This window comes from Dama dama, chromosome X (genome assembly GCF_033118175.1).
Source record: "Dama dama isolate Ldn47 chromosome X, ASM3311817v1, whole genome shotgun sequence".
In the NCBI taxonomy this organism is placed as follows: domain Eukaryota; kingdom Metazoa; phylum Chordata; class Mammalia; order Artiodactyla; family Cervidae; genus Dama; species Dama dama.
The window spans coordinates 88366036-88389043 of record NC_083714.1 but is presented as its reverse complement, the minus strand read 5'-3'; the positions used below and the strand labels follow the sequence as shown (position 1 = coordinate 88389043).

The 23008-nt window shown below is 45.6% G+C and overlaps 1 pseudogene; it reads right to left on the bottom strand.

The window, feature by feature from the left end:
* Nucleotides 1-20933: 20933 nt before the first annotated feature.
* LOC133052110 (elongation factor 1-alpha 1-like) lies at nucleotides 20934-22506 on the bottom strand (annotated as a pseudogene).
* Nucleotides 22507-23008: the final 502 nt, after the last annotated feature.

Genomic DNA, 23008 nt, shown 5'->3' with positions numbered 1-23008 from the left:
TCCATCCTGAACACCCTTCCCACCTCTGCCCCCCTCCCATCCCTCTATGTTGTCACAGAACAGTGGCTTTGTGTGCCCTGCTTCATGCATCAAACTTGCACTGGTTTATCTATTTTACACGTGGTTTCTAAAATAGACTATTTCACGAACATAGTCACTGAAGTCATTCAGCAAATGCAGTGAATCACTGCGGGTTTATTTTGTCAGGCTCGCTGGAGGTTTGGAAGTTTCATTGAGCTTTTCAAAGAACGAGATTTTTGTTTCATTGATTTTCTCTGTTGTTTTTCTGTTTTCAATTTCACTGATTACTGGGGTCATCTTCTGTATCCCCTTCCTTCTGTTTGCTTTGGATTTATTTTGCTGCTTCTTCTAGTTTCCTGAGGTGAGAACTTAGATTATTGACTTGGTGCATTTCCCTTTCCATAATGCAAGCCTTTACTGATGTAAATTTCCCTTCCAGCAATGCTTTAGCTTCATCCCACAAATTTGGGTATGGTTTGTAACCATCTCCATTCAGTTCAAAACATTTCTTAATGTGCTGGAAAACTTTTCTTTAGCCCACGGAATGAGCGGCCTCCTTACTACTGAGTGGTGGTGAAAGTACTGAAATCATCCAAGCAGGGATGGGGAGGGTTGCCATCTTACTGACAAGTGGAGGTATAATTCCAGAGTCTCCATGTGTTTGAGTTCCACTGATGTGGTGAAGAGGGGAAGATGGCTCCTGTTTCCACCAGTAAAACGTGGAATTATGGATTCCCCGCTAGACCTTCGCTGGCTTGGTGGTGGGTGGGGGAGGGCGGCAGGGCTGGGGAGGTGGCGAGGGGGCTGGCAGGCCACAATCCTTCCCCCCGCCCCCCTTTCCATATTGCTTGGCTGGAGTAGAGCAGTCATGCACAAAACCTTTTCTGTCTTGTCGTTCTTGATCCTTACGTTAGAGAGAGCAGACTTTTCTTTCTGTTTCAGCTGGGTTTCATTGCTGCTGCTGCTGTTATCACTGTTGTTTTGTCTCCACCTTTCAGCATTTCTCTCAGTAGCTGGCTTCTTCAGCTCCAAGCCTGGGATATATGATGCAGAAAGAAAACCCAGGGAACTCACCACCGTGTCCTTTCTCAGGTTCTGAGATCCTCAGTTGATCCACCTTCTCCTCCCCGCATTGCAGAGCCTTATGTTTATTTTATATATGGCACCCAGGGTTTTAAGTGGTACTTAGTGGGAAGAATAGGAAACGCTCATCCACACTATCTTCCCAGAAGCAGAGTTGTCCATGTGAACTTAATTATAAATTTTTACTTTTAGCTCATGTTCAAGTTTAAAATTCAATTTAAATTAATTAATTTTAGTCCAACTTAAAATAACAGTGTTTAAAATTAAAATCAAATATACTTTTTGAATTTAACCTATCTTTGATTAAAAATTATAATTGCAAGAAACAAGCAGTTCTATCTGAGAATCCATTTGAAAATACGCACACACACACACACACACACACACACACACACACACACAAAATCCATGTGGCTTGAAAAGATAGGAAATAACATTCAGAATATTCCCAGATAAATCAGGAATAATTAAAATGGTTTCATCATCGGTAAATCCCAAATTTGGGGTTAGAAGGATACTTTCATGGGGAAAGTTTTCAGTTCCTAATTTTGGGTATTTTTCCAAAAGTCTAAGGTATATCTATTTTGTTGAGTTAATATTCAGAAACATATTATTCATCTTTAAAATAAAAATGATTGTTCTGTGCATGTGTGCTAAGTCACTTCAGTCGCGTCTGACTCTTGTGACCCTATAGACTTGTGGCTCGCCAGGCTCCTTTGTCCATGGGATTCTGCAGGCAAGAATACTACAGTGGGTTGCCATGCCCTCCCCCAGGGGATCCTCCCCACCTGGGGATTGAAGCCATGTCTCTTATGTGTCCTGCATTGGCAAGCAGGTTCTTTACCACTAGCACCACCTGGGAAGCCCAGCTATTCCCATAAAGGTTGCTCACGTGACAATCAAGAAATCCAGTAAATGTGGCAAATTGGTCACTCGGTAAACTCACTAATTTTAGTGAAAGTGAAAGTCTCTAGGTCGTGTCTGACTCTTTGCGACCCCATGGACTGTATAGTCCATGAATAGTCCTATAATTCTATAGTCCTAGAATTCTCTAGGCCAGAATACTGGAGTGGGTAGCCTTTCCCTTCTCCAGGGGATCTTCCCAGCCCAGGGATTGAACCCAGGTCTCCCGCACTGCAGGCAGATTCTTTACCAACTGAGCTATATTAGGGGCTTTAGTGGAGAAGCCCCCTCTCCACTAATTTTAGGAGAGACGCAAGTTTTGTGGTCACCCACCATCACAAAGCATAACAGGGAAAATCCTAGACAAAGGGATTCTCTCTCTCTCTCTCTTCCGCTCTCTTTCTCTCCAGGCCACTGTTCATCTGTGAAAATGCATGCCGGGGGTTGGGGGGGGGGGGTGGTGGCGGGGAGCTCATTGTTGGCCAAATGAGACAAATGAGACAAATGGATTATGAACCTCTTAATGTGGGTCACTCTTACAGATTTTGTGTGTTCATGGCATTTCAGAGGTTGATCGACGGTAATTAAAGCTAACATTTGTGGGAGGAGGGGGCATTAGCTTATTGCTAATTGGTGTAGATAGTAAACTAAATGCTTTACAAACTTTGCCACGTTTAATCCCTGCAACCCCCCCTCCCCCACTCCCCTGTTATTATCCTCAGTTTGGCCAACTGGGACTCTGAGGCTGAGAGAGACTTAAGTACTTTGCCCAAAGTCACACAGCTAAGAAGTGGCAGAGCCAAGTTTCCAATTAAAAATCGTCTCTCTTAAATATTCTATTGTCATTGGGGGTGGGGGGCTCTTTCCAGACATATTTATCAAAGGCACCAGGATATCTTCAGAAATCAAGCCCTGAACAAACTGGCTGTGCATACATTAGCAGGCACCTCCTGTGGTTCAAAGGGTTTTACAGACACACATATTGCATGTAAACTGGGGTTTTAGACTGCCATTGAGGATCTTTGATCGATGACCATGTCAGATATGCAGAGACTGATTCAAAAGGAGAAGGGTGGAGCTATATTTCCATACCATGGTGTGAAGAGTGGTCTCTTGGGTCCTTCCTACTTTTGGGTGAAACCCAAAACTCTTATCAATAGCCAAAAGGACAGTGGGCTCCATCAATATAAAAACAAGCCATTTCAGTGGAAGATACTGACTTGGTGCTATGCAATTATGAAAACCAAGACTGGTTGTTCAAATGAATCTCTGTTTCCAATTCTTCATATGGGTGATAGCGGCAGCCACTCCCCTCCCCATCTGCACTCTTATCCCCTTGAAGCTCTCAGCTTCCTGAAGTGACTGGAGGTGAAATTAGCAGTGACCAGAGATGTTAGTCAGGCTTGCTGTCAAATATCTAGGTGAAAGCCTGGTTATAGTTAAGGCACGGTGGCCAAAAATAATTCCCGTTGAACTGAACTAGGATATAATTTGGTGATCAGACGTAAGCTTGGCAATCATTATGCTTCAAATGTTCTATTTAAATGGAATCTATTTGAGAGTGACAGCTTTGAAATCAAAGATGATGTCTTAGACATCTTTGCTTTGACCTTCTGTTGTGGAGCCTTTCACATGGCTGGTGGCCCAAAAAGTTATTTCTTGAGAGACATGTAAGTACAAGCACAGTGTACTGCACAGCGACAAACACACTGATAGGTAAGCACAGTGAAAGATTGTACAGGAAGTCAGCCAAAATGTCAGAAGAAGGACTGCTGAAAATTCTCTCCTCTCTGAAAGCAATGAGAAAACTGGAAAAGAGGTTCAGAATCAATGTTGGCAGAACTCTAAAAATTCACCAAGAGTATGCAACACCCTTAGGTATGTTTATTCTAGAAAAACAGCCTAATCTCAGTAGGAAGAGTGAGCTAGGTGGCGTTTCAAGTAGTCCTGTTCTCATGCCGCTCTATCCAACTCTGTGGTAGCCTTGAATGCTGAAAGTGAAAGTCGCCCAGTCATGTCCAACTCTTTGCGACCCTGTGGACTGTATAGTCCATGGAATTCTCCAGGCCGGAATACTGGAGTGGGTAGCCTTTCCCTTCTCCAAGGAATCTTCCCAACCCAGGGATCGAACCCAGGTCTCCTGCATTGCAGGCGGATTCTTTACCAGCTGAGCCACAAGGGAAGCTCAGCTTTGAATGCTAACAGCCTGCAATCATGGTGAAAACCGGCAGCCTGACAGCCACCAGAGGGAGCAGAAATGGGACAGGACTCCTGCAGAGCCTTGTTCCCAGATAACGTTCCCAGGTCGTTAGTTGTCCTGTCTAGTAGTTCCCTAGAAGACCCCACTTGGGCGGCTTTCTCTGACTCAGAGCTTACCCAGTTTGAAATCCTTTTCCCCTGATGGCATTTGTCAAGAACACCTAGAGGCACAAACTGAATCCAACAATACATTAAAGGGATCATACTGAGTAATACTTAGAAAATACTTAGTAGTCTACAGAAAACAAAATCATCTCTCAGACCTGATATGTAATTTAACCTGGTTACAGGACAGAAACTCAATGGGAAAAAGTCCTCTCTATTTCAGCATACCAGGAACAAATAATTGGAGATGGAAGAAATTTAAATATCACTTACAACAGCACTAAAATAAATGAAATACCTATTAAGAAGCTTAATGTAGTATGTGCAAGACTCATATACAGGTACCTATAAAATATTGTTGAGAAAAATTAAAGAAGATGCAAATTAAATGGAGATATACTATGTTCATGGATCAGAAGACTCCAGAAGGTTTAAGATGTCAAGTCTCTAGTAATCCATCTATCGATTTGCCATAACCATAATTAGAATGAAAAGTTATTTCTAAAACCTATATGGAAATGCAAAGGACATAGAATAGCCAAAGCCACTTGGAGAAGAACAAAGATGAAGGACTTACGGTACCAAATTCCCTGACTTAATGTGAACCTATAGTAGTCGTGACAGTGTGGTATTACCATAAAACCAGATGTATGGATCAGTGGATAAAATAGAAAGCCCAGAAACAGACATATGCAAAAATATGGTCAGTTGATTTGTGACAAAGGTGCTAAGATAATTAAATTAACTGATAATTAACCAATAGAGCTGGAGAAAGGGACTCTCCGAATGGAAACCACCAATAAACGTCAATACCTCACACTGCATGCAAAAAACCCTCGGAATAAATAATAGAGCTAAGTGTAAGTTGTAAACTTACAAGAAAATATGGGAGAAAACCTTTGTGCCATGAGGTTAGGCAAAGATATCTTAGGTAGACCTTTCATTCAAAAACTGAGTCATAAAGGATAAATAATCAACAGACCATCATGAAAGTTAACAATACTCAAAATCTTTTGCTTCTCAAAATCCAGGGCTCTGTATCTCTGTGTGGCACCACTTTTTACCCCTATACTTAAGCCGCATGACTGACCTTCTACTGAAACCCTAGAAGAGAAATCTGAATCTACTTATTTTCAGTTGCAAAATCTGCACTTTATTGTCTCGGGCGACTGCTTGCAAAGCTCTCCCCTTTCTCTATCTCCTGGCCAACTTCTTTCTTCACTCATTTCAGGCATGCCTTCTCTGGGAAATCTCTAAGACTCCATTCCAACTCTCAAGGCTGGTGGCTGCCCCTCCTCCATCTTCTCATAGCCATCTCCCTCTATTGTTATCATCCTGGGTTTTTTTCTTTCTCGCTTTTTTTTTTTTTTTTTTTTTTGGCTTCTCTCCCACTGAATGACTTGAAGTAGTAACAGAACCTCATCCATTTCTATAACCTCAGACCATGACCTGTGGTAGACTCCTGGAGACAATCAATCAGTCCTGTATCCTCACATGTATATAAAAGATGTCTTCCTAAGCAACACCATTATTTCAAACACCAGATCAAGACACTTAGGCCACCTACATCCTCTTTTCCTTCCAGTTACTATTTGCAGGGGGCTCCCTTGAAGTCAGTGGAGCAAAGCCTCATAGTTCTAGGTGATAAACAGGGGCCACAACTAGGCAGATTTCTCTTAAAATCCAAGTGTCAATGATGGAATCTCATATAACATAGGACTAGGTAACAAGGAGCTCTCACCTCAGTTGTTCTGCTTTCAGGTTAGTCCAGGCCAGGCCCTTCCCCTTCCCCTCTGTCCCTCACATTTTCCAAGCCCTCCCCCCACCCACCAGGCCCCAAATCACCTGTCCACTACCCACCAGATGCTGGCTGTCTCACAGACATGGCATCTCACATAATCGGCGCCCCCCCTACCCCGAGAGGAACAACTCTGCTCTTGATTTGGACTGTGGATGCCATCACGAAGTTTACCCTCCTTTCTTTGATAACCCATTTGGACCCATATACCTCCCCGGGGCTTCTAGGTACACAATCCTATGAATGTAAATGTGGGGAGGGTCCACATGCACACCCCTGCCTATCACATCCCCACCAAATGACAACTCACCATCTGCTTTTTTTCTTCAGCAGTCTGAAACCTGGCTTGAGCCTGCTGGGAGGTTCAGCGGAAAGAAGAAAGAGAGACAGAGAGAAGGGAAGGGTGGGGGTAAGAGACACAACAACAGAGGGGATGTCACATACCAGAAATGTATCCACTGCTTGAGCACATTGCACTGGGTTGCAGGAGGGAGGAAAGACAGGGCGGGGCCAGAGGGGCTGGAAGGATGTGGAGGAGCCAGCTCCTCAGCCTCTTTGCACACAGCAGAGTCAAGAGCTTAGCTGGTCTCTTCAAAGAAGTCCTGTTGGTCACTACACACACATCACACCTTCCTAGAAGCAGGATCTTCATTCCCTTCCTTCCACCTCCTGACCTGGCAAGTCTGCTTTCCCTCTCGTGTCATGGAATGTCAGCCCCTGGGGCTGGGATGTGGTCTGTAGAGGTCACTGTTGTATCCCCAGCATCTGGAACAGTGTCGCAGCGCACATACTACTTGTTGAATGAGGCAATGAATGTCAGGGAAGGCAGGGAGATTAGGATGAGGCCGTTCTCCTCTCTCACCCTCTCTGTCTCTTTTCCTGCAGAACATGAAGAGCCAGCTTAAAGACACTGAGGAATTTGTGGTTTTGTCTGACACCATGTAGAACCCATCCAATGACACAAGCTTGCTCAGGGAGCCTGCTAGTCCCCAAGGGTGTTGGAGAGGCCAGTTCCAGAGAGCCCTCACCTGTTTCACCAAGTCCTTCAGGTGAGAGGCTCAGAGCCAGCCTCTGCCTCTCTCGCTGCTCACAGCCAAGCCAACATGCTTCCCCTTCCTGCTTGACCTAGAGAGCCCCCAGGCCAGGCCTGCCTTCCCCCAGGGTTCCCAAGGGTTCAACTGTCACTCCGCTTTCCTTTGTAGGGGAGGATATCAGACACTGGGAAGCTGAGACCTCAAGTCCTACAGACACAGACTCATGAACGGTGACCAAGCTCCCTCGGCTGCCACCTATCCCTACTTTCCCCAGTTTCTCGGTCACTGGGCCTGAAGTAAATACTGGCACACTGGACTGTTTTCACTTCACCTTTATAGCTATGAAGCTTTCGACACTGGCTCCAGCCTCAGGTGGATTGGGGGTCGTCAGTGGTGGTGGTGGGGTGGTGAAGGGTGGGAGATAGCATCTCACTTAGCCCTTTAAGGCTGTACTAGCTCCTCCTTGGGGCAGTGCCACTGGTTCCTCAGTCATGGTTACAATAGACTTCAGCCAATAAAGAGTGAATTTTCCACAGCAGAGAGCTCTGACCCTCATGGGGCAAGGACTAAGCCAGGAATGAGAAAGGAGTAACATCTCTCTTCTCTTGACACCACATGAGTCTTCATGTCTGAGAATAACTGCACAGTGGTTATATGGAAGGGGATGGGGGAGGTACACGTGAAAAAAAATCTCTAGATCCAAAGAAAAACTCTTAGCCCCACATACATAGAGTCAACTCTCAAGCACACCCACTCTACACAAGACAGCCCCTCCAACAGGCAACTTCGTCCTTAACTGCAGATTATTCATTTTCACATGATGAAGTTTTTTTTTTTTTTCCTTCCTAAGGTGACCTTGATATGTATTACAACGTAATATCAGCAGGGCAAGTCTGTCCCAGGGATTGGAACATATTTGTCCCTTTTAACCCAACAACATATGAAGGGCCTGTTAGGTGTTGCAACACCAAAAATCACCAGGCAGCAGATAAACATGTAGGATGTGCTCTTCAATATCAAAGAGGATAACTGGCACATGCCAAATATTCTTTTTTTTTTTTTTTTTATATATCACTGAATTTATTGTCCTTATTAAAGACTTTCCCATTTCTTTTTTTTTTTTTTTTTTTTTTACAGGCAGTAGTTTGTTGTATTTTTTTTTTTTTTTAATTTACATGTATTCCCAATCCCGATCCCCCCTCCCACCTCCCTCTCCACCCGATTCCTCTGGGTCTTCCCAGTGCACCAGGCCGGAGCACTTGTCTCGTGCATCCCACCTGGGCTGGTGATCTGTTTCACCATAGATAGTATACATGCTGTTCTTTTCAAATATCCCACCCTCACATTCTCCCACAAAGTTCAAAAGTCTGTTCTGTGTTTCTGTGTCTCTTTTTCTGTTCTGCATATAGGGTTATCGTTATCACCTTTCTAAATTCCATATACATGTGTCAGTATGCTGTAATGTTCTTTATCTTTCTGGCTTACTTCACTCTGTATAATGGGCTCCAGCTTCATCCATCTCATTAGGACTGGTTCAAATGAATTCTTTTTAATGGCTGAGTAATATTCCATGGTGTATATGTACAAATATTCTTTTCTCTTAACTCACGTAGTCCCCTATTCAAGGCCAGGAGTGGGGAAAAAAGTGCTTGAACAGCACCTGCTATGTGAAGTAATTGTCCTTTAGTTGTTTAGAGGCCCAATGCCTTTGAGCACTAATGAATCCCAGGTGGTATAAGGCTCTGGTAGGAAACAACATTTGGGAGTCTGATAGATAGCTGTTGCATAGCCCTTTTCCTACATCCCTGGGGGACAGCCAAGGTGGAACCCACAGATATAGAATCATAGTGTGATTGGTTTGCTTTAGGTCTAGTGGCTCAGCAGCTATTCCTGGTGGCCTACGATCCACCCATTTCCCCACATGGCTCTGTTCTCCTGGGCTGGGCCCTAGCTCATGGGGGTGCTCAGTTCCATATTGCTGCTTCTCCCAAAGGAGCTGAGATCTCATATCCTGGGGCTCTATCCTGTCCAAAAGACGTGAGAAGCTCCAACTTCCAGGGTCTGGGGAGCCTGCTGGGCTTTTGCTCCTTTGTAGCTGCTGTTAACTTCTCACGTCAGTCACTGGACACCACTGAGGCTTACAGTGTGTGTCTGTGTCCATGTGTGTGTTTGTGTATGTGTGTGTGTTTAAGATGTGAATATTTGTAGAAACAAGGAACTACATGGTGAAATCTGGTGGGTAAACACAGGGCAGGGCTCAGCAGCCCCACTGGAAACCCAAGCAACAGAGATTTTATATAGCAGGACATGGCACCAAGGAGTCCTCACCTCTCTTCCTCATCCTTGGCACAACCCCACCCTGGCTGGGTTTCTCGAATCTGACCCTAACATTTTCCAAGCCCTCTAGGCCCAGAGCCATCTGCCGACTACTGGCCAGACACCGACTGACACCCATATACAACACTATGTACATCATCTTCTGAAAGGAACACCTCTGCTGTTGATTTTACCTCAGGCTGCCATCACCCCTCTCGGCCCCTCTTGGCTTTGATGCACCATGTGGCCCTACCTGCCTCCCACTTTGTACAGGCCTTTGGATTCTGCAGCCTCACAGCAAGAGGTCATTTCCTCTGCCGGGACCCCAGACTCACAGGCAGTTGCCCCATATGCCTCCCCATTAGCATCTCTCTTCTCCCTACCTGGGAGGACCATAGTCTCTCTTGCAAGTCCTTGGGCAAGTCCTTCCTCCCGTTTGGGCTTGGCACTTAAAGAAATGTTTGCCTGGATTTTCACTAAGTCATGTTTCTCCTAGCTGTGTGCATCCTTAAGACTTCTGGTCCTTCTCTGTTTGTGGAGGGCTCAGAATCAACTGGAAATCACCAAATACAACTCTTCCTCCTGTCAGCCATGACTAGGAATGAGTGAACTTGTGCATCTCAAGAGGGGCCCTGTTACCCCTTGAACAGTCAGATGAACCATCAGAACACACAGGACAACTGCGTGGAGGAAGTGGACAGACAGGTCAGCATTAGGGAGAGGTGTGGGTCATCAGTTTTCCATCTTTGTTTCTGAAACATGACTGAGCTCTCCTCCTTTGTATTCATCCCTCTGACCCCCAAATGCATCGTGACACAATCCCTGAACCCTGGGGATAGCTCAGGTAGGTGAAGAAAGTGGGCAGTTCCTCAAGAGACAGTGTGGGGTCAGCAGGATCTCCTGGCTCTTATGGTGAACAGATGACCATTGGAGCCTATGAGTGAGGACGAGATTAAGCATGGTTTGTTTGAGTTTTTTTCTTTTTCTTCTTTTTTCTACCCATCCACCCTCATTCCCTCTGGTGCTACATCCCAGTGAATCCTGGTCAACCTTAGGAAGGGAGCAACATTTTTCTTCAGCTCTGCCAAACATTACACAGCCTGCTGCATTACAGGGGCTTCCTATGTATTCAGTTTACTCTCCGGTCTTCCAAAACAAGGGGAGTTGTGTGAACTCCATTCTGAGATCACCTCACCAGCAAGGGGCAGAGTCAGAATTCTGTCCCTGGCTGATCTGGAGCAAGGGCCCCTCCGTTACAGCAATGCAGTCTGGATCCCACTGTCCCCAGCTAGGAGCCCTGGGCTGCCAGTCTGCTCTGTATCATGGTTCATCCTCTGAGGGACAGTGATTCTGTACTTGCAGTCCTACACCCAAGAAAGCTAAAACACTAGAGGGTCAGCATTCCTAGGTGACTGGATCACCTGGAGACAGTTGCCACTACTCAAGGTCCAATCTCATACCATACCACACCACACCACACCACGCCACACCACACTGGGGGATTATTTATGTTAATAGAATGATGATGGTAATCCAATGGAAAAAGAAACAACATCTGCTGTACCCTTTACCTGTTGCTCCCTGAGGCAGTTCCACAGACCTCTGGGGCACACCTCAGAGTGCTCTGAAAACCACAGATCTCGTGCAAAATTTGGAGTCTAATGGTGGGCCTTTCAAGCACAGAATAATAAGAGGGTGGGCCTCATTGAGGTCCCCATCAAATCATATTAATCTTCCATTTTCTTACAGTATGGGGAAAGCTGCATCTCACTGAGACCCCCCAGTGTGCGGTCCTCAGTTTCCCAAGGCAGGGAGTTCAATCATTCAATGGAGAGCACACTCTTTTTCTTTTTTAAATTAATTAATTTTTTTTAATTGGAGGATAATTACTTCACAATATTGTGATGCTTTTCTGCCATACAGCAACATGAACTGGCCACAGGTTTACATGTGTCCCCTCCATCCTGAAGCCCCCTCCCACCTCCCTGAGAGCACACTCTTGAGGACCACAACCACAAAAGGCTGGCCCATCCTCCCTGTGCCAAGCATAAAGAGGGACTCTCTTTTTCTGTGACTCCGGTGTGAGGAAATGTACTGACATCCTGCCAGTGGGGGCCAAGGTGGGATTTACTTATATCCACAACCCTGCCAGTCGATTTTGTTCTTCACTGCCCATCCTCAGACACTCCTGGTCTCAACCACAGACAAAAGACAGGCAGACAGAGAAACTGCCCCTACTCACTTGTTGGAATTTAAATGTGTGCTGGAAGTAGTGGACAAGGGAGTGGAGGGAAGTGACATGATTTGAGATATGTTTTACACAGGACAGATAGTCTTAGGTGGACCAGGGTGGAGGGACAAAGAGGGGCCAAGGCTGATACCCAGGTCTCCAGCTTGAGTGACCTGTGCTCTGGGGTTGCCATTCACCAAAGCTAAGGATCACAAGTGAGAGGCGGAAGACATCAGGTCTAGACTTAGACTCTTACTAAAATTCACAGAGCTGATGGGATGGTAGAAAGCTACCTAAATATGCTTGCAATGACAGAGGAAATCAACAAAATTCCATGCCACTTGGGAGTGGATACATATGCTGTTTCACTTTATATTTCTACATACATGATAATGCACATAATAAGTGTGTTATGTTTTGGTGTATGGTGTGAGGGTGGGGTTCAAACTCAGTGGTAACACTACCAGGCATATGATCACCAGTGGGCATTTAATAATGAAGAGTTGTAACAGTTACCGTCCATTGCAATGGACTAAAAGCAGCTCCGTTTCTTCTGCCATTGACTGAACTGGGTTGGACTTGTACCACTCTCAGTGCTTTCTAATATCTCCCAGTGCTGTTGGATTTACCTCGTCAGTATCCACAGCATTCCTGAAGGGTTGACAGGGACTTTGGGGTGGGGGTGGGGTGGGGAATGATGAGTCCAGGGACTTACTGGGACAACAGCTTCTGTCTCACAGAGAGGCTGTAAGGATTAAGTGGGATGCCCTTTCCACAGAGCAGCTGGTGTTGAACCAGGCCCAGAGCCAACAGAGCAGTTTCTTTGAGGTCAGGCACTTTGGGCAGGCTCTGGATCACATTTGTACCCCCATTCCCCGCCCCCAACCTGTCCCAGCAGCCAATAGCCTGAAAATCATGAATACACGCAATAGCTGAGAGCTTGCAGTGAGGAGAGCTATGGGTTGCCGGAACGATTGCTGGAGATATAACACATCTCCTTCCCTTCTAACCCAGCTAAGGTCAAAGATCTCCCCCCAACCCAACTCTGTGAAATGAGGGCCAGAACTATCATTTTGGTTTTAGAGAAGTGACCAGGAGAGAATCAGCTACTTAGCCAAAGTCACAGTCAGGGATGGGTCTGGTCCTGGCCCCCATATCTCCTTCTGTTCAGCAGGCCTGTTATCATGTCCCATTCTTCTGAGATACCTTGTCTCGGAGGTTTAAGTAGGCATGCCCCTCTACGGGTAAAAGGCTCTAGTCTTGCTGTGTGCTTTATTCCTTCTATGCCTGGGAGGAGGCAGGTGTGAAGGGGCTTTAGTGTTGGCTGACAACCTGTCATGAGCCCAACTCATTACACAGCTTTTGATTCTTGCACACACGTAGGCGAGGATCTCAGGTTGGCATCAGGGAGCAAATCACTGCACCTTCTCAAGGACTTGTTTTCAGTTATTGACAATTGGGGTGAGTCTTACCAACCTTGCGTGGCTGTGGTGAGGACTAAATAAAGCAGCCAGTACGTATACCCCAAATGAAAAGCCATGTGAGAAGACACAGGAAACAAAATGAAAAGAGAAGTGAGAGGCTGGGAGTAAACACATTCTTCAGTCATAACACACTAAAGAATCATAGTTACATTATACAGAGAACTCTCATGAAACAACTCGAGAAACACATACCCACAAACAAATAACAAAAGGAAAGTTAGCAGAGAACCTGAACAAGCTGTTTACAGACATACAAATGTCGATATGAAAGAAATAGGAGCTCAACACCACAAGAAATAATGGAAACAAAATAACAATGGGGTTACACTATTCAAACTGCAAATTGGTAAAAATTAATGATATCAAAAGGGTAACATACACTGATGTTGGGTGTGTGAATTGGTGCAGATTGTTTGAAGAGCCCTTTAGCAGGGACTGGTCAACCGTAATCTCTTGGCCCTGCTATGCGTCTCCACATTTTCCTTCTTCCTCCTGCCACAGACGAGAGATAGAAACAGACTGGGACAACTGATGCTCCCTAGACCAGAGCCCTAGGGGCTCAGGTGTCACGGCCATAAGACCCATCTCAGTGTTCTACAAAACCTATTTCAAGCCCTGGACACACCCTTGGGCATCCTCAAGGTCTGGACCTTGTGAGGGTCCCAAGGGCTGGTCCTGAGCCTTACCGGAGCAAGCAAGCAGCCTGACTTGCAAGAATTACGGCCAAAGTTCTTCAGGTCTCAGAAACACCAGTTTCCAGATCCGTGCTTCCCTCAACTGCCCTACCTTGGCTTCCACTACCTCGGAGAAGAGAAATCTGGAGTTTGATTGTGCATCCCCAGCAGGGCTGTGGCTCTACTCTCTGCAAATTCAAGGGCAGTTTCAGGGATTTGGCAGTGCCTTCTCGTTTACAAACTGAGTTTCTCGATACAAGGATAGGTCTGGTGAAGGGAAGTACAATTGACAACTACCTGGATTTGAATAAAATAAACAATGTGCAAGTTAGTCTTTCTATAAGTCTTCAGGCTTATGTATTCACATACAGAGTAACGAAAAAAATGGGGGCCATCACTCTCAGTTAGTCATGTAAGCATCTGTGTTAAAGTGGAATGGTGGGGCTGGAAGCCTGATTAGAGTGGGTTTAAGGGAGAGTGAGGGAGAAGAAAGGGAAACTATGATAGTAGTCAATGAGGCATCTCAGTACTGGGAGGAGTGCCGGAGAATGTATCAACTACTTGAACACAGTGTACTTCTCTCCAGGGTAGGGTAGTGGAAATCCAGGCCAGGGAGGCAGGGATGGGATTTCAAGGAGGGGACAGGCCCTTAGCCTCTTTCCACCCAGCAAAATGATGAAGAGCTCTGTTGGCCTCTGACAATAAGCCCTTTCAGACATGACATGCCCACTGCACGTCACAGAAAATGTGAACTCCACTGGCATCCAACCTGGTGACTGTGAGTTCTCTCCAGCACCCCAGATCATCAGCTCCAGAAAGACTGGGATTTAAGTCTCTAGAGTTCACTGTTGTATCCCCAGTGCCTAGAAGTAACCCTGGTGTGCACACAGTAGGCCCTCAACAAACACTTGCTGAAAGAAGGAATGATTGTTAGTGCTGGCCAGGATGTTTTTTCTCTCTTTTCTAGAACAGGACTGGCTCAGCTAAAGGCACTGAGCCCTTCACGTGTTTTGTCAGCACCATGGAGAATCCATCCAAACCTAGGCACAAGTTTACCTAGGGAGCCTGCTAGAGGAGCCAGTTCCAGAGAGCCCTGGCCTGTTTTACCAAGTCCTTCAGGTGAGAGGCTCAGAGCCAGCCTCTGCCTCTCTCACTGCTCACAGCCAAGCCAACATGCTTCCTCTTCCTGCTTGGCCCAGAGAGCCCCCAGGCCAGGCCTGACTTCCCCCAGGGTTCCCAAGGGTTCAGCTGTCATTCTGCTTTCCTTTGTAGGGGAGGATATCAGACACTGGGAAGCTGAGGCCTCAGGACACAGAGACACTTGCCCCATCTCCCCAGTTTCTCTGTCACTGGGCTTAAAATGAATGTGGCGCTCTTGATTCTTTTGGCTCCATGATACTTATTGTCCCTTTCTACATCGATATCCACCTCCTGTGGTTATGGCTTGCCTCTGTTGGTGGGGGGATGGGGGGACATGTTGGAGGAGGGAGCTAGCCCATTACTTAGCCGTAAGAGTCAGTACTCCTGTACCTAGAGCAGAACTGCTTATTTCTCAGTCACTGCTGGGATAGGAATGTGTTTGATGGACAGTAATCGTTCTACTAGTTTCAAACTTTTCAAAAAGGGTGGCTGTTGGGTGTGACTGAGTGATAGCCATTGGGGTGGGGGTGGGGGCATGGTGGGACCGCAAGGATCATGAGTAAATGGACAGGGTGGCTGGGACAAAAGGATAGAAGATGTCACAGAACTCAAGACTTTTAGAGGCATTAGAGCCACTGATCCCAAAGACCCCCACCCCACCCTTAGAAAGAATCCCTCCGGCACATGATCTCATCTATAACCTCAGGTTGTTGATCACATAATATGATGCCATGTCCTTTTGTAAGCTGCTCTTGGTATGTACTGCAGGAAAACAGCAGTAGGGGAAGAGCTGTGTTTGGTGAGTGCTTCCCAGAACTGAGAAGAGCCTGGGCTCTTCAGGGACTATTCTGCTCCTGGCTTAGTCTCTGCTAGGGAAGTCCAGCCCTAAGGCTTCCATACTCCCATGGCCTAAGAGAACCATTTGTTTCCTTGGAAACTCCCAAGTCCTCCAGGCCCCTTTGACTTGCTGTGCTTGGCTCTGAGCCACATCAAAGACATGTGGGATGCAGGGGCTCTGAGAGTTTCTCCTCAGCTGTTTTCCACTTTTTGGAGTATTTTCTATTGTAATATTTCAAATCTGCAGAAAAATAGAGAGACTAGTACAAGAGCTACCACCCCTATTTAATAATATTTTCCCATAAGCGCTTTAGAACTCTCTCTAGTTTTGAATTAGATATCTTGAACACACATCCCTGACTCATACTCACTCATGTCCTCCCTGAAGTAGGTCCCCCTCCCGGGCGTTTGAATAACCCTATGTCTATGCAGCTTCACAGCCGTTCTGCATCTTCTATGCGTGACTCCCTATCGCCTTGGAAATGGTCCCCTGATGCCTCCTGGTGAACTTGGAAGACTCTACAACCCTGAATCTGAAGTCAGAGGGTAAAAACGAGAACATCTCAGCAGCTTTCACAGATAATCCAGGACTCAGCCCTCTCCCATCTATAAATTTCTTCTCTTGAAGTGGGCCCTATCTCAGTGGTAGAGCTGAGCTCTTCATTTGTTTTACCAAGAGAGGCCAAGAGCACCAACCTGAGTCCCAGCCTTGCTCAAGTGATAGAAGTGTTCCATTCACACAGAGGGCTGGTCCCTTGTCAGCTGCTATCACACCCCCTGGGCTCAGTGACCAGGTATGACTGATGGGGATGGGGAGGAAGGCAAGACTATGCAGATCTGAGTCCTGGTGAGACTCATCCAATGGGTCTACTGGAAGCCGGCTAGGATCACCAGACCACACAGCACTCTACAAGGTGACCCATCAAACATTTTCCACATCAAAGCTGCTGATACCTGCAGGGGCTCACTATACTGAGCTGGATACAGAGAGCAAGTGTGGTAGGCAGCCTTCTAAAATGGCTTTGCAGACCCTTGCATCCTGGCACTCCTGCCCCTGTATAATCCTTCCCTTTGAGTGTGGACTGGGCTTAGTAACTTGCTCTTAATCAACAGAATTTGGCAAAAGCAATGACATGTTATTTCTGAGGTTAGATTATACCAAGACTGTGACTTCTGTCTTGCTGGCACTCATTCTCTGTCTCTCTCTGTCTCTGTCTCTGTCTCTCTCTCTCTCTCTCTGGTTCAGATTGCATTTTGCATTCTTGCTCTGATGGAGTGGACCACGTAGCAAGGATCTGATGATAGTCTCTGGCCAACGACAGACCAGAGAGGAGCTGAGGCCCCCAGTCCGATAACGCACAAGGACCTGGATCCTACCAATAGCCACATGAGTGAGCTTGGAGGTCGACCCTCCCCAAGTCACACCCTCAGATGAGACCACAGTTGCACTAATACCTTGACTATGGCCTTGTGAGAGATGGAAAAAGGAGGACCTGGTTAAATCATACCTAGGTCCCTGCTGCACAAACGCTGGAGAAAATAACAGTATCATTTTAGGCCACCACATTTGGGGGTAACTTGTTATGCAGTAGTCAGTAATAATGAAGAGAGCAGGAACCTCTAGGGGCTGGGGGCAGGAGACAGAGGCCTGACCCAGCCTGGGAGAGCTTCTCAGGGGCCAGGGTGGTGAAGGATGTGGCCACACCTTGGGGACTTGTCCCGCTTTGGCACTAATCATCTGTGTCACCTTGGGCAAATCACTTGAAGTCTCTGGCTCAGTTTTGCTCTTCTGTAACACTTAACTGATACTCAACTTACAGGACTGTTGGAAAGATAACTGCCAGTTTATTTGCAACTCACATGACAGGATGTCTGATACATACTAGGCCCTCCGTGAATGGCAGCCGTGAGTATTAACATAGTTGGTTTGGGACCCTGCATCCACCTCACAGAAGCTCCCCAGTGATCCTGGAGGGTCCAGTACTCAAAAAACCAATCCAGGGAAAAGTATCTCCCTATCAAGTAGTACAAAAGCATTTGTTCTCCAGGAAGGGAGGCTTATCTGAACAGATACTTTTATAAAACTTCTGATGTGAGGGAGGCAGGCCCAGTTGGATGCAATTCTGAAGCAATATCCCTTATACAAAGGGACAAATCCTCTCATTTCTCCCTCCCTCCCTCACCCCATTCCTTTTTCTCAGTTGCCCGTTTTCAAGGTCCTGTCTTTGCAGTTCTGCCTCTTTCCCCTGATGTCATGTCTACTAAACATGCAAAACTTCCTTATGTTTTCCTTGTTGTAGTCTGGATAAACTCATATCAACACTCATTATGCACTGGTCTCTGGCTCCCTCAGGCCACAGAGGAAAGTTGCTGGTCACTGGCTTCTGTGGAACAGCTGAGGTGGGAATCACCTTGACATTCCCATTATTCCCTAGAGATGGTGCATTTAGAGGGCCCCATTTATACAGGATAGACATCTGTACAGGACAGCAGCTCAAGGCACATTCCAGACCAGTGGAGTGAAGACTTCTTTCTGGATCCCCCATACCCCAAATGAGATGATTTGGTAAGAGCCCCTTTTCATCCAGGATTTTGTGTCTCATCCCCCAGACCTTCCATCTGAACATCTGAACTCTGCTTTTCTCCTACAGCCTCATCTCTACAGTATGTCTCAAATTTGCCTTCAGTCACCCTCCCCATTCACACACACACACACACACACACACACACACTTTCAATTCTGCCCTGTCTCAAGGCCTTTGCACTTACAGCTCTCCTCTGAAACCACAATTTCCCTGTTTGATCTTCCACTTGTCCTTCTAGTCTTTGATATTCCTACCTCTGTAAGGAACCCTTTCTTGCTCCCAGATCACCCCAGCCCTTGGTCACCCGTCCCCTCTCTGCTGTGCACACAAACATGCCAGGGACTTTTCTCCATCACAGCATTTTGCACAACTGAACTGTCACCTCTGGTAAGTTAATTTGCATGACTGTCCCACCCAGACTCTCACCTCTGGGCAGGAAGTATGCTTTATTGGTTCTGGAACACCCAGGCTACAGTCCGTTGGGTCACAAAGAGTCAGACACGACTTAGCGACTGAGCACACACGCATGTATCTCTGATCTAGGACAATGGTGAGCAGTATCTTTTTATTTCTTCCCGCAGGGAGTCAGTCCAAAGCCTCCCACCCAACAGGAGTTGCATGTTTTCCAAGTCTGGGCTGAGAGAAGTCTTCCTGGAGGTGCCAAAGGCTTTCCTGATATGAATCTGGTCTGGCCAAATATAGGTAGGGCAAGTGGTGTGAGGCCACAAGGGATACAGAGATGAGTGTCAATGCCACCACAGATGACAGATCTCAGGCCCAAGGGGCAAGGTGCTGAGGCTTCCTCTCTCCCTCTTTCATTTCAGGAGAGTTTTTGAAAGGGGACTTCCTGGCTGTGATGCTGCCACTTGCCAACTGATCCAGTGGACAGACAGGGGCATAACTTGGCAAGCAGCACTAGGAATTCTAGTGCCCTGATTTATTTTAACCTACTATATGTGTTCCCTCTTTAGCTCATCCAGCATTTAAGGTGATTGCTTTAAATTTGTCGTCAAGTAAGACTTAAGCATGGATTTTTCATGGTGAGTTACCGGATATTTTTGTTATTCCCTTGAATGGGCCAGGTATCCCTGTATCTTCATATGCTTTGTTATCTTTCAGTGAGAATTTAGGAGGCTGCCTCCTGATCATGGTTCACTCTGCTGGGAAGGTGGCTATGCAAGTGTAAGACAAAATGCCATGGACTTTCCTATCATCCTTAGTGGAATCTTTTTTGAGGAGGTTTACCTTGTTGTTGTAACTCTGTTTTTGGAGTACTTATCGAGATACTTTGGTCTGTATATTGTTGTTTACTTTATATTTCTTTATGGAAGCGATGGGCTAGATTTTCCTAGTCCTGTCCTTTTGTTGACATCGGTCTTTCAGGAACATCTCATTTCAAGAGCCCTATTTAAATCCATTTGCTTTTTCACTGCAAGTAGTTTTGAATAAGAGACGAGCTGTTTCATGAGGTTTATACCGACTTCTTGGAAATGATATAGTGATCTTCTCTGATGGATCAACAAATAGTTCAGAAGTCATCCAAATGTTATTTTCTTTACAAAATGCAAAGCATAGTTCTCAGCAGATGTACACTTCTCACATGTATGGTCCTCTTCCTTGTCTCATTATACTGTCACCTTAAACTCTCTAGCTGAAGCATAACACTCTCTAACCAACCTGGCATGGATCCTAAAGGGCTTTATGAAGGTACCATTTTTTATGTCTAGAGAGCTAAATATTTTCTTTTCTCGATAGCACTTTCCTCTAATATCTTTTTTATTTTTTAGCTCCTAGCATCTTTTATTCTTACGAGACTCTAGATACAATTAATTCTAGCAGGGCAGTGCTCAATTCTGTTTAAGCCTCACGTTTGAGATTAATTACTTAAATATTGTAAATGGAATGCACATTCTCAAAGCCAGGAAACTAAAACTTGACGTAACTGATTTACTCAATATTTACATAACCATAAAAGATTTTATATGCAACATGAGCTTTCGTGTTATAAAATTTGACCTTCTTACAAACTTGCTTTCATATAAAACATAGTAGCTCTTTGCTCATCTATCCTAACCTATGAATTGTCACTCCAACACTTTTTAAGATGTACTTAAACAGATGAGTTCTCCTTATACAAGGTTAAGAAACCTGAAGCTCCAACCCAGAAATATAAAATTCTTTTGTTTCACCAGAGATAGATTATGGGCAAATCTTACCTAAGTAGCACTATAGGCAGTTACAGTGTTGACCAAAAGGAGACTCAAGTTTTTCAACCATTGTTTTTAGTGGGTCTCAAAGCCTGTGACAGATTTTTGGTCAAATTGTTTCTATCGAAAAGTTCTGATTTTAAAAACTAATCACTTAAAACTGCCACACACAAAACGCATGGTCCACAAAACGTTCACCTCTCCTTCTGAAGGTTTTGTGATGTATTGTTATAATCAACCAGTCTTTTACATTAACCTTACATGGCCAATTGAGGCAAACAGTTCTGAGACCATTCTTCCACCACTAAGACTGGGTTGGCAGGTGTTAGTGATAATATTGATCTAGTCTTCTGAGCTTGTCTGGCAGACTTGGTGACCTTGTAAGCTCCAGCTGCCCTCTTGTTCACTGCTTTGATGACATCCACAGCAATCACCTGTCTCATGTCACGAACAGCATAATGGCCCAGAGGAGGATAGTCAGAGCAGCTCTCAACAGGTGGGCTTGCCAGGACCCATGTCAATGATTGGCGGCATCAAGAATTTGGGGTCATCTTCAGAATGACGATCAGTCTTCTCGTTCAGCTCAGCAAAATTGCAAGCAATGTGAGCTGTTTGACAGTCCAGCACAGGTGCATATCCAGCACTGATTTGCGATGGATGGTTCAAGATAACCACCTGAAATGTGAAGCCAACTTCTTCCATCAGTGGGTCATTTTTGTTGTCACCAGCCACATTGCCATGACGAACATCTTGGACAGACACGTTCTTTTTTTTTTTTTTACTTTTTTTAATTATTATTATTATTTTTTTTTCCAGTGGGTTTTGTCATACATTGATATGAATCAGCCATGGATTTACATGTATTCCCAATCCCGATCCCCCCTCCCGACAGACACGTTCTTGACACTGAAGCCCACATTGTCCCCATGAAGGCCTTTACTCAGTGCTTCATGGTGCATTTCAATAGACTTCAGTTGTTACGCTGACTGGAGCAAAGGTGACCTGACCACCAAGCCAGGTTTGAGAACACCAATCTCCATTTGATCCACAGTGACAGTATCAGTGCCACCAATTTTGTAGATGTCCTGGGGGAATCAAACACAAAAGAGTTTGTCAGGTGAGTTGGTGGCAGGATGCAATCCAGAGCTTCAAGCAGTGTGGTTCCCCTGGCATTGCCATCTTTACTGGTGACTTTCCATCCCTTGAATCAAGGCATGTTAGCACTTGGCTCTAGCATCTTGTCACCATTCCAGTCAGAAACTGGCACAAGTGCTACTGTGTCAGAGTTGTAGCCACTTTTCTTAATGTAGGTGCTGACTTCCTCAACAATTTCCTCATTTCTCTTCCGGCTGTAGGGTGGCTCAGTGGAATCTCTTTTGTTAGCTCCAACAGTTAGTTGTTTCACATCCAGAGTGTAAGCCAGAAGGGCATGCTTGTGGATCTGCCCATTCTTGGAGACACCTGCTTCAAATTCACCACCACCAGCAGCAATCATCAGAACAGCACAGTCAGCCTGGGACATGCCTGTAATCATGTTTTTGATGAAGTCTCTGTGTCCTGGGGCATCAGTGATGGTCACATAGCCCTTACTGGTCTTGAATTCCCACAAGGAGATATCAATGGTGATACCACACTCATGTTCAGCTTTCAGTTTGTCCAAGACCCAGGCATACTTGAAGGAGCCCTTTCCCATCTCGGCAGCCTCCTTCTCAAACTTTTCAATGGTTCTCTTGTCGATCCCACCACATTTGTAGATCAAATGGCCAGTAGTGGTAGACTTTCCACGTGCCCGATGACAACAATGTTGATGTGGGTCTTCTCCTTTCTCATTTTTGCTTAGGTTTAGCGGTGGTTTTCACAACACCTGTGTCCTGGTGGCAAAATTGTTGTGAGAAAGCTATCTTTTAATCTTAATGATTTATTTTGTTTATGGCTTCCCTCTCACTCCACTAGGATGTAAGCGCAATGAGGGCAGTGATTTGTGTCTGTCTTGTTTTGTGCTCTACTCAAATGGTTAGAAGCATGCCTAAAACACAGAAGACCTCAAAAGGTATCTGCTGTACTGAGCTGGGCTGATACATGCTGACACCTGAGGCTATCGTCAATTAAAGATTCACCACTGATCCCTTCGCCTGGATGCTCCAAAAGGCCAATGTTCAAGAGTGCCAACTTTGCTGTATTTATTAACTTCATCCCCACAGAAATCCTAAGATGTTGGTAGTTTTGTTATCCATATTTTGGAGATGTAGAAACAGAAGAGTGGAGGAATAAGTAACTAGCCAATCTACACCGCTAGTGAGTGGCAGACCCTGGTATTTCAGCACGGGCACCT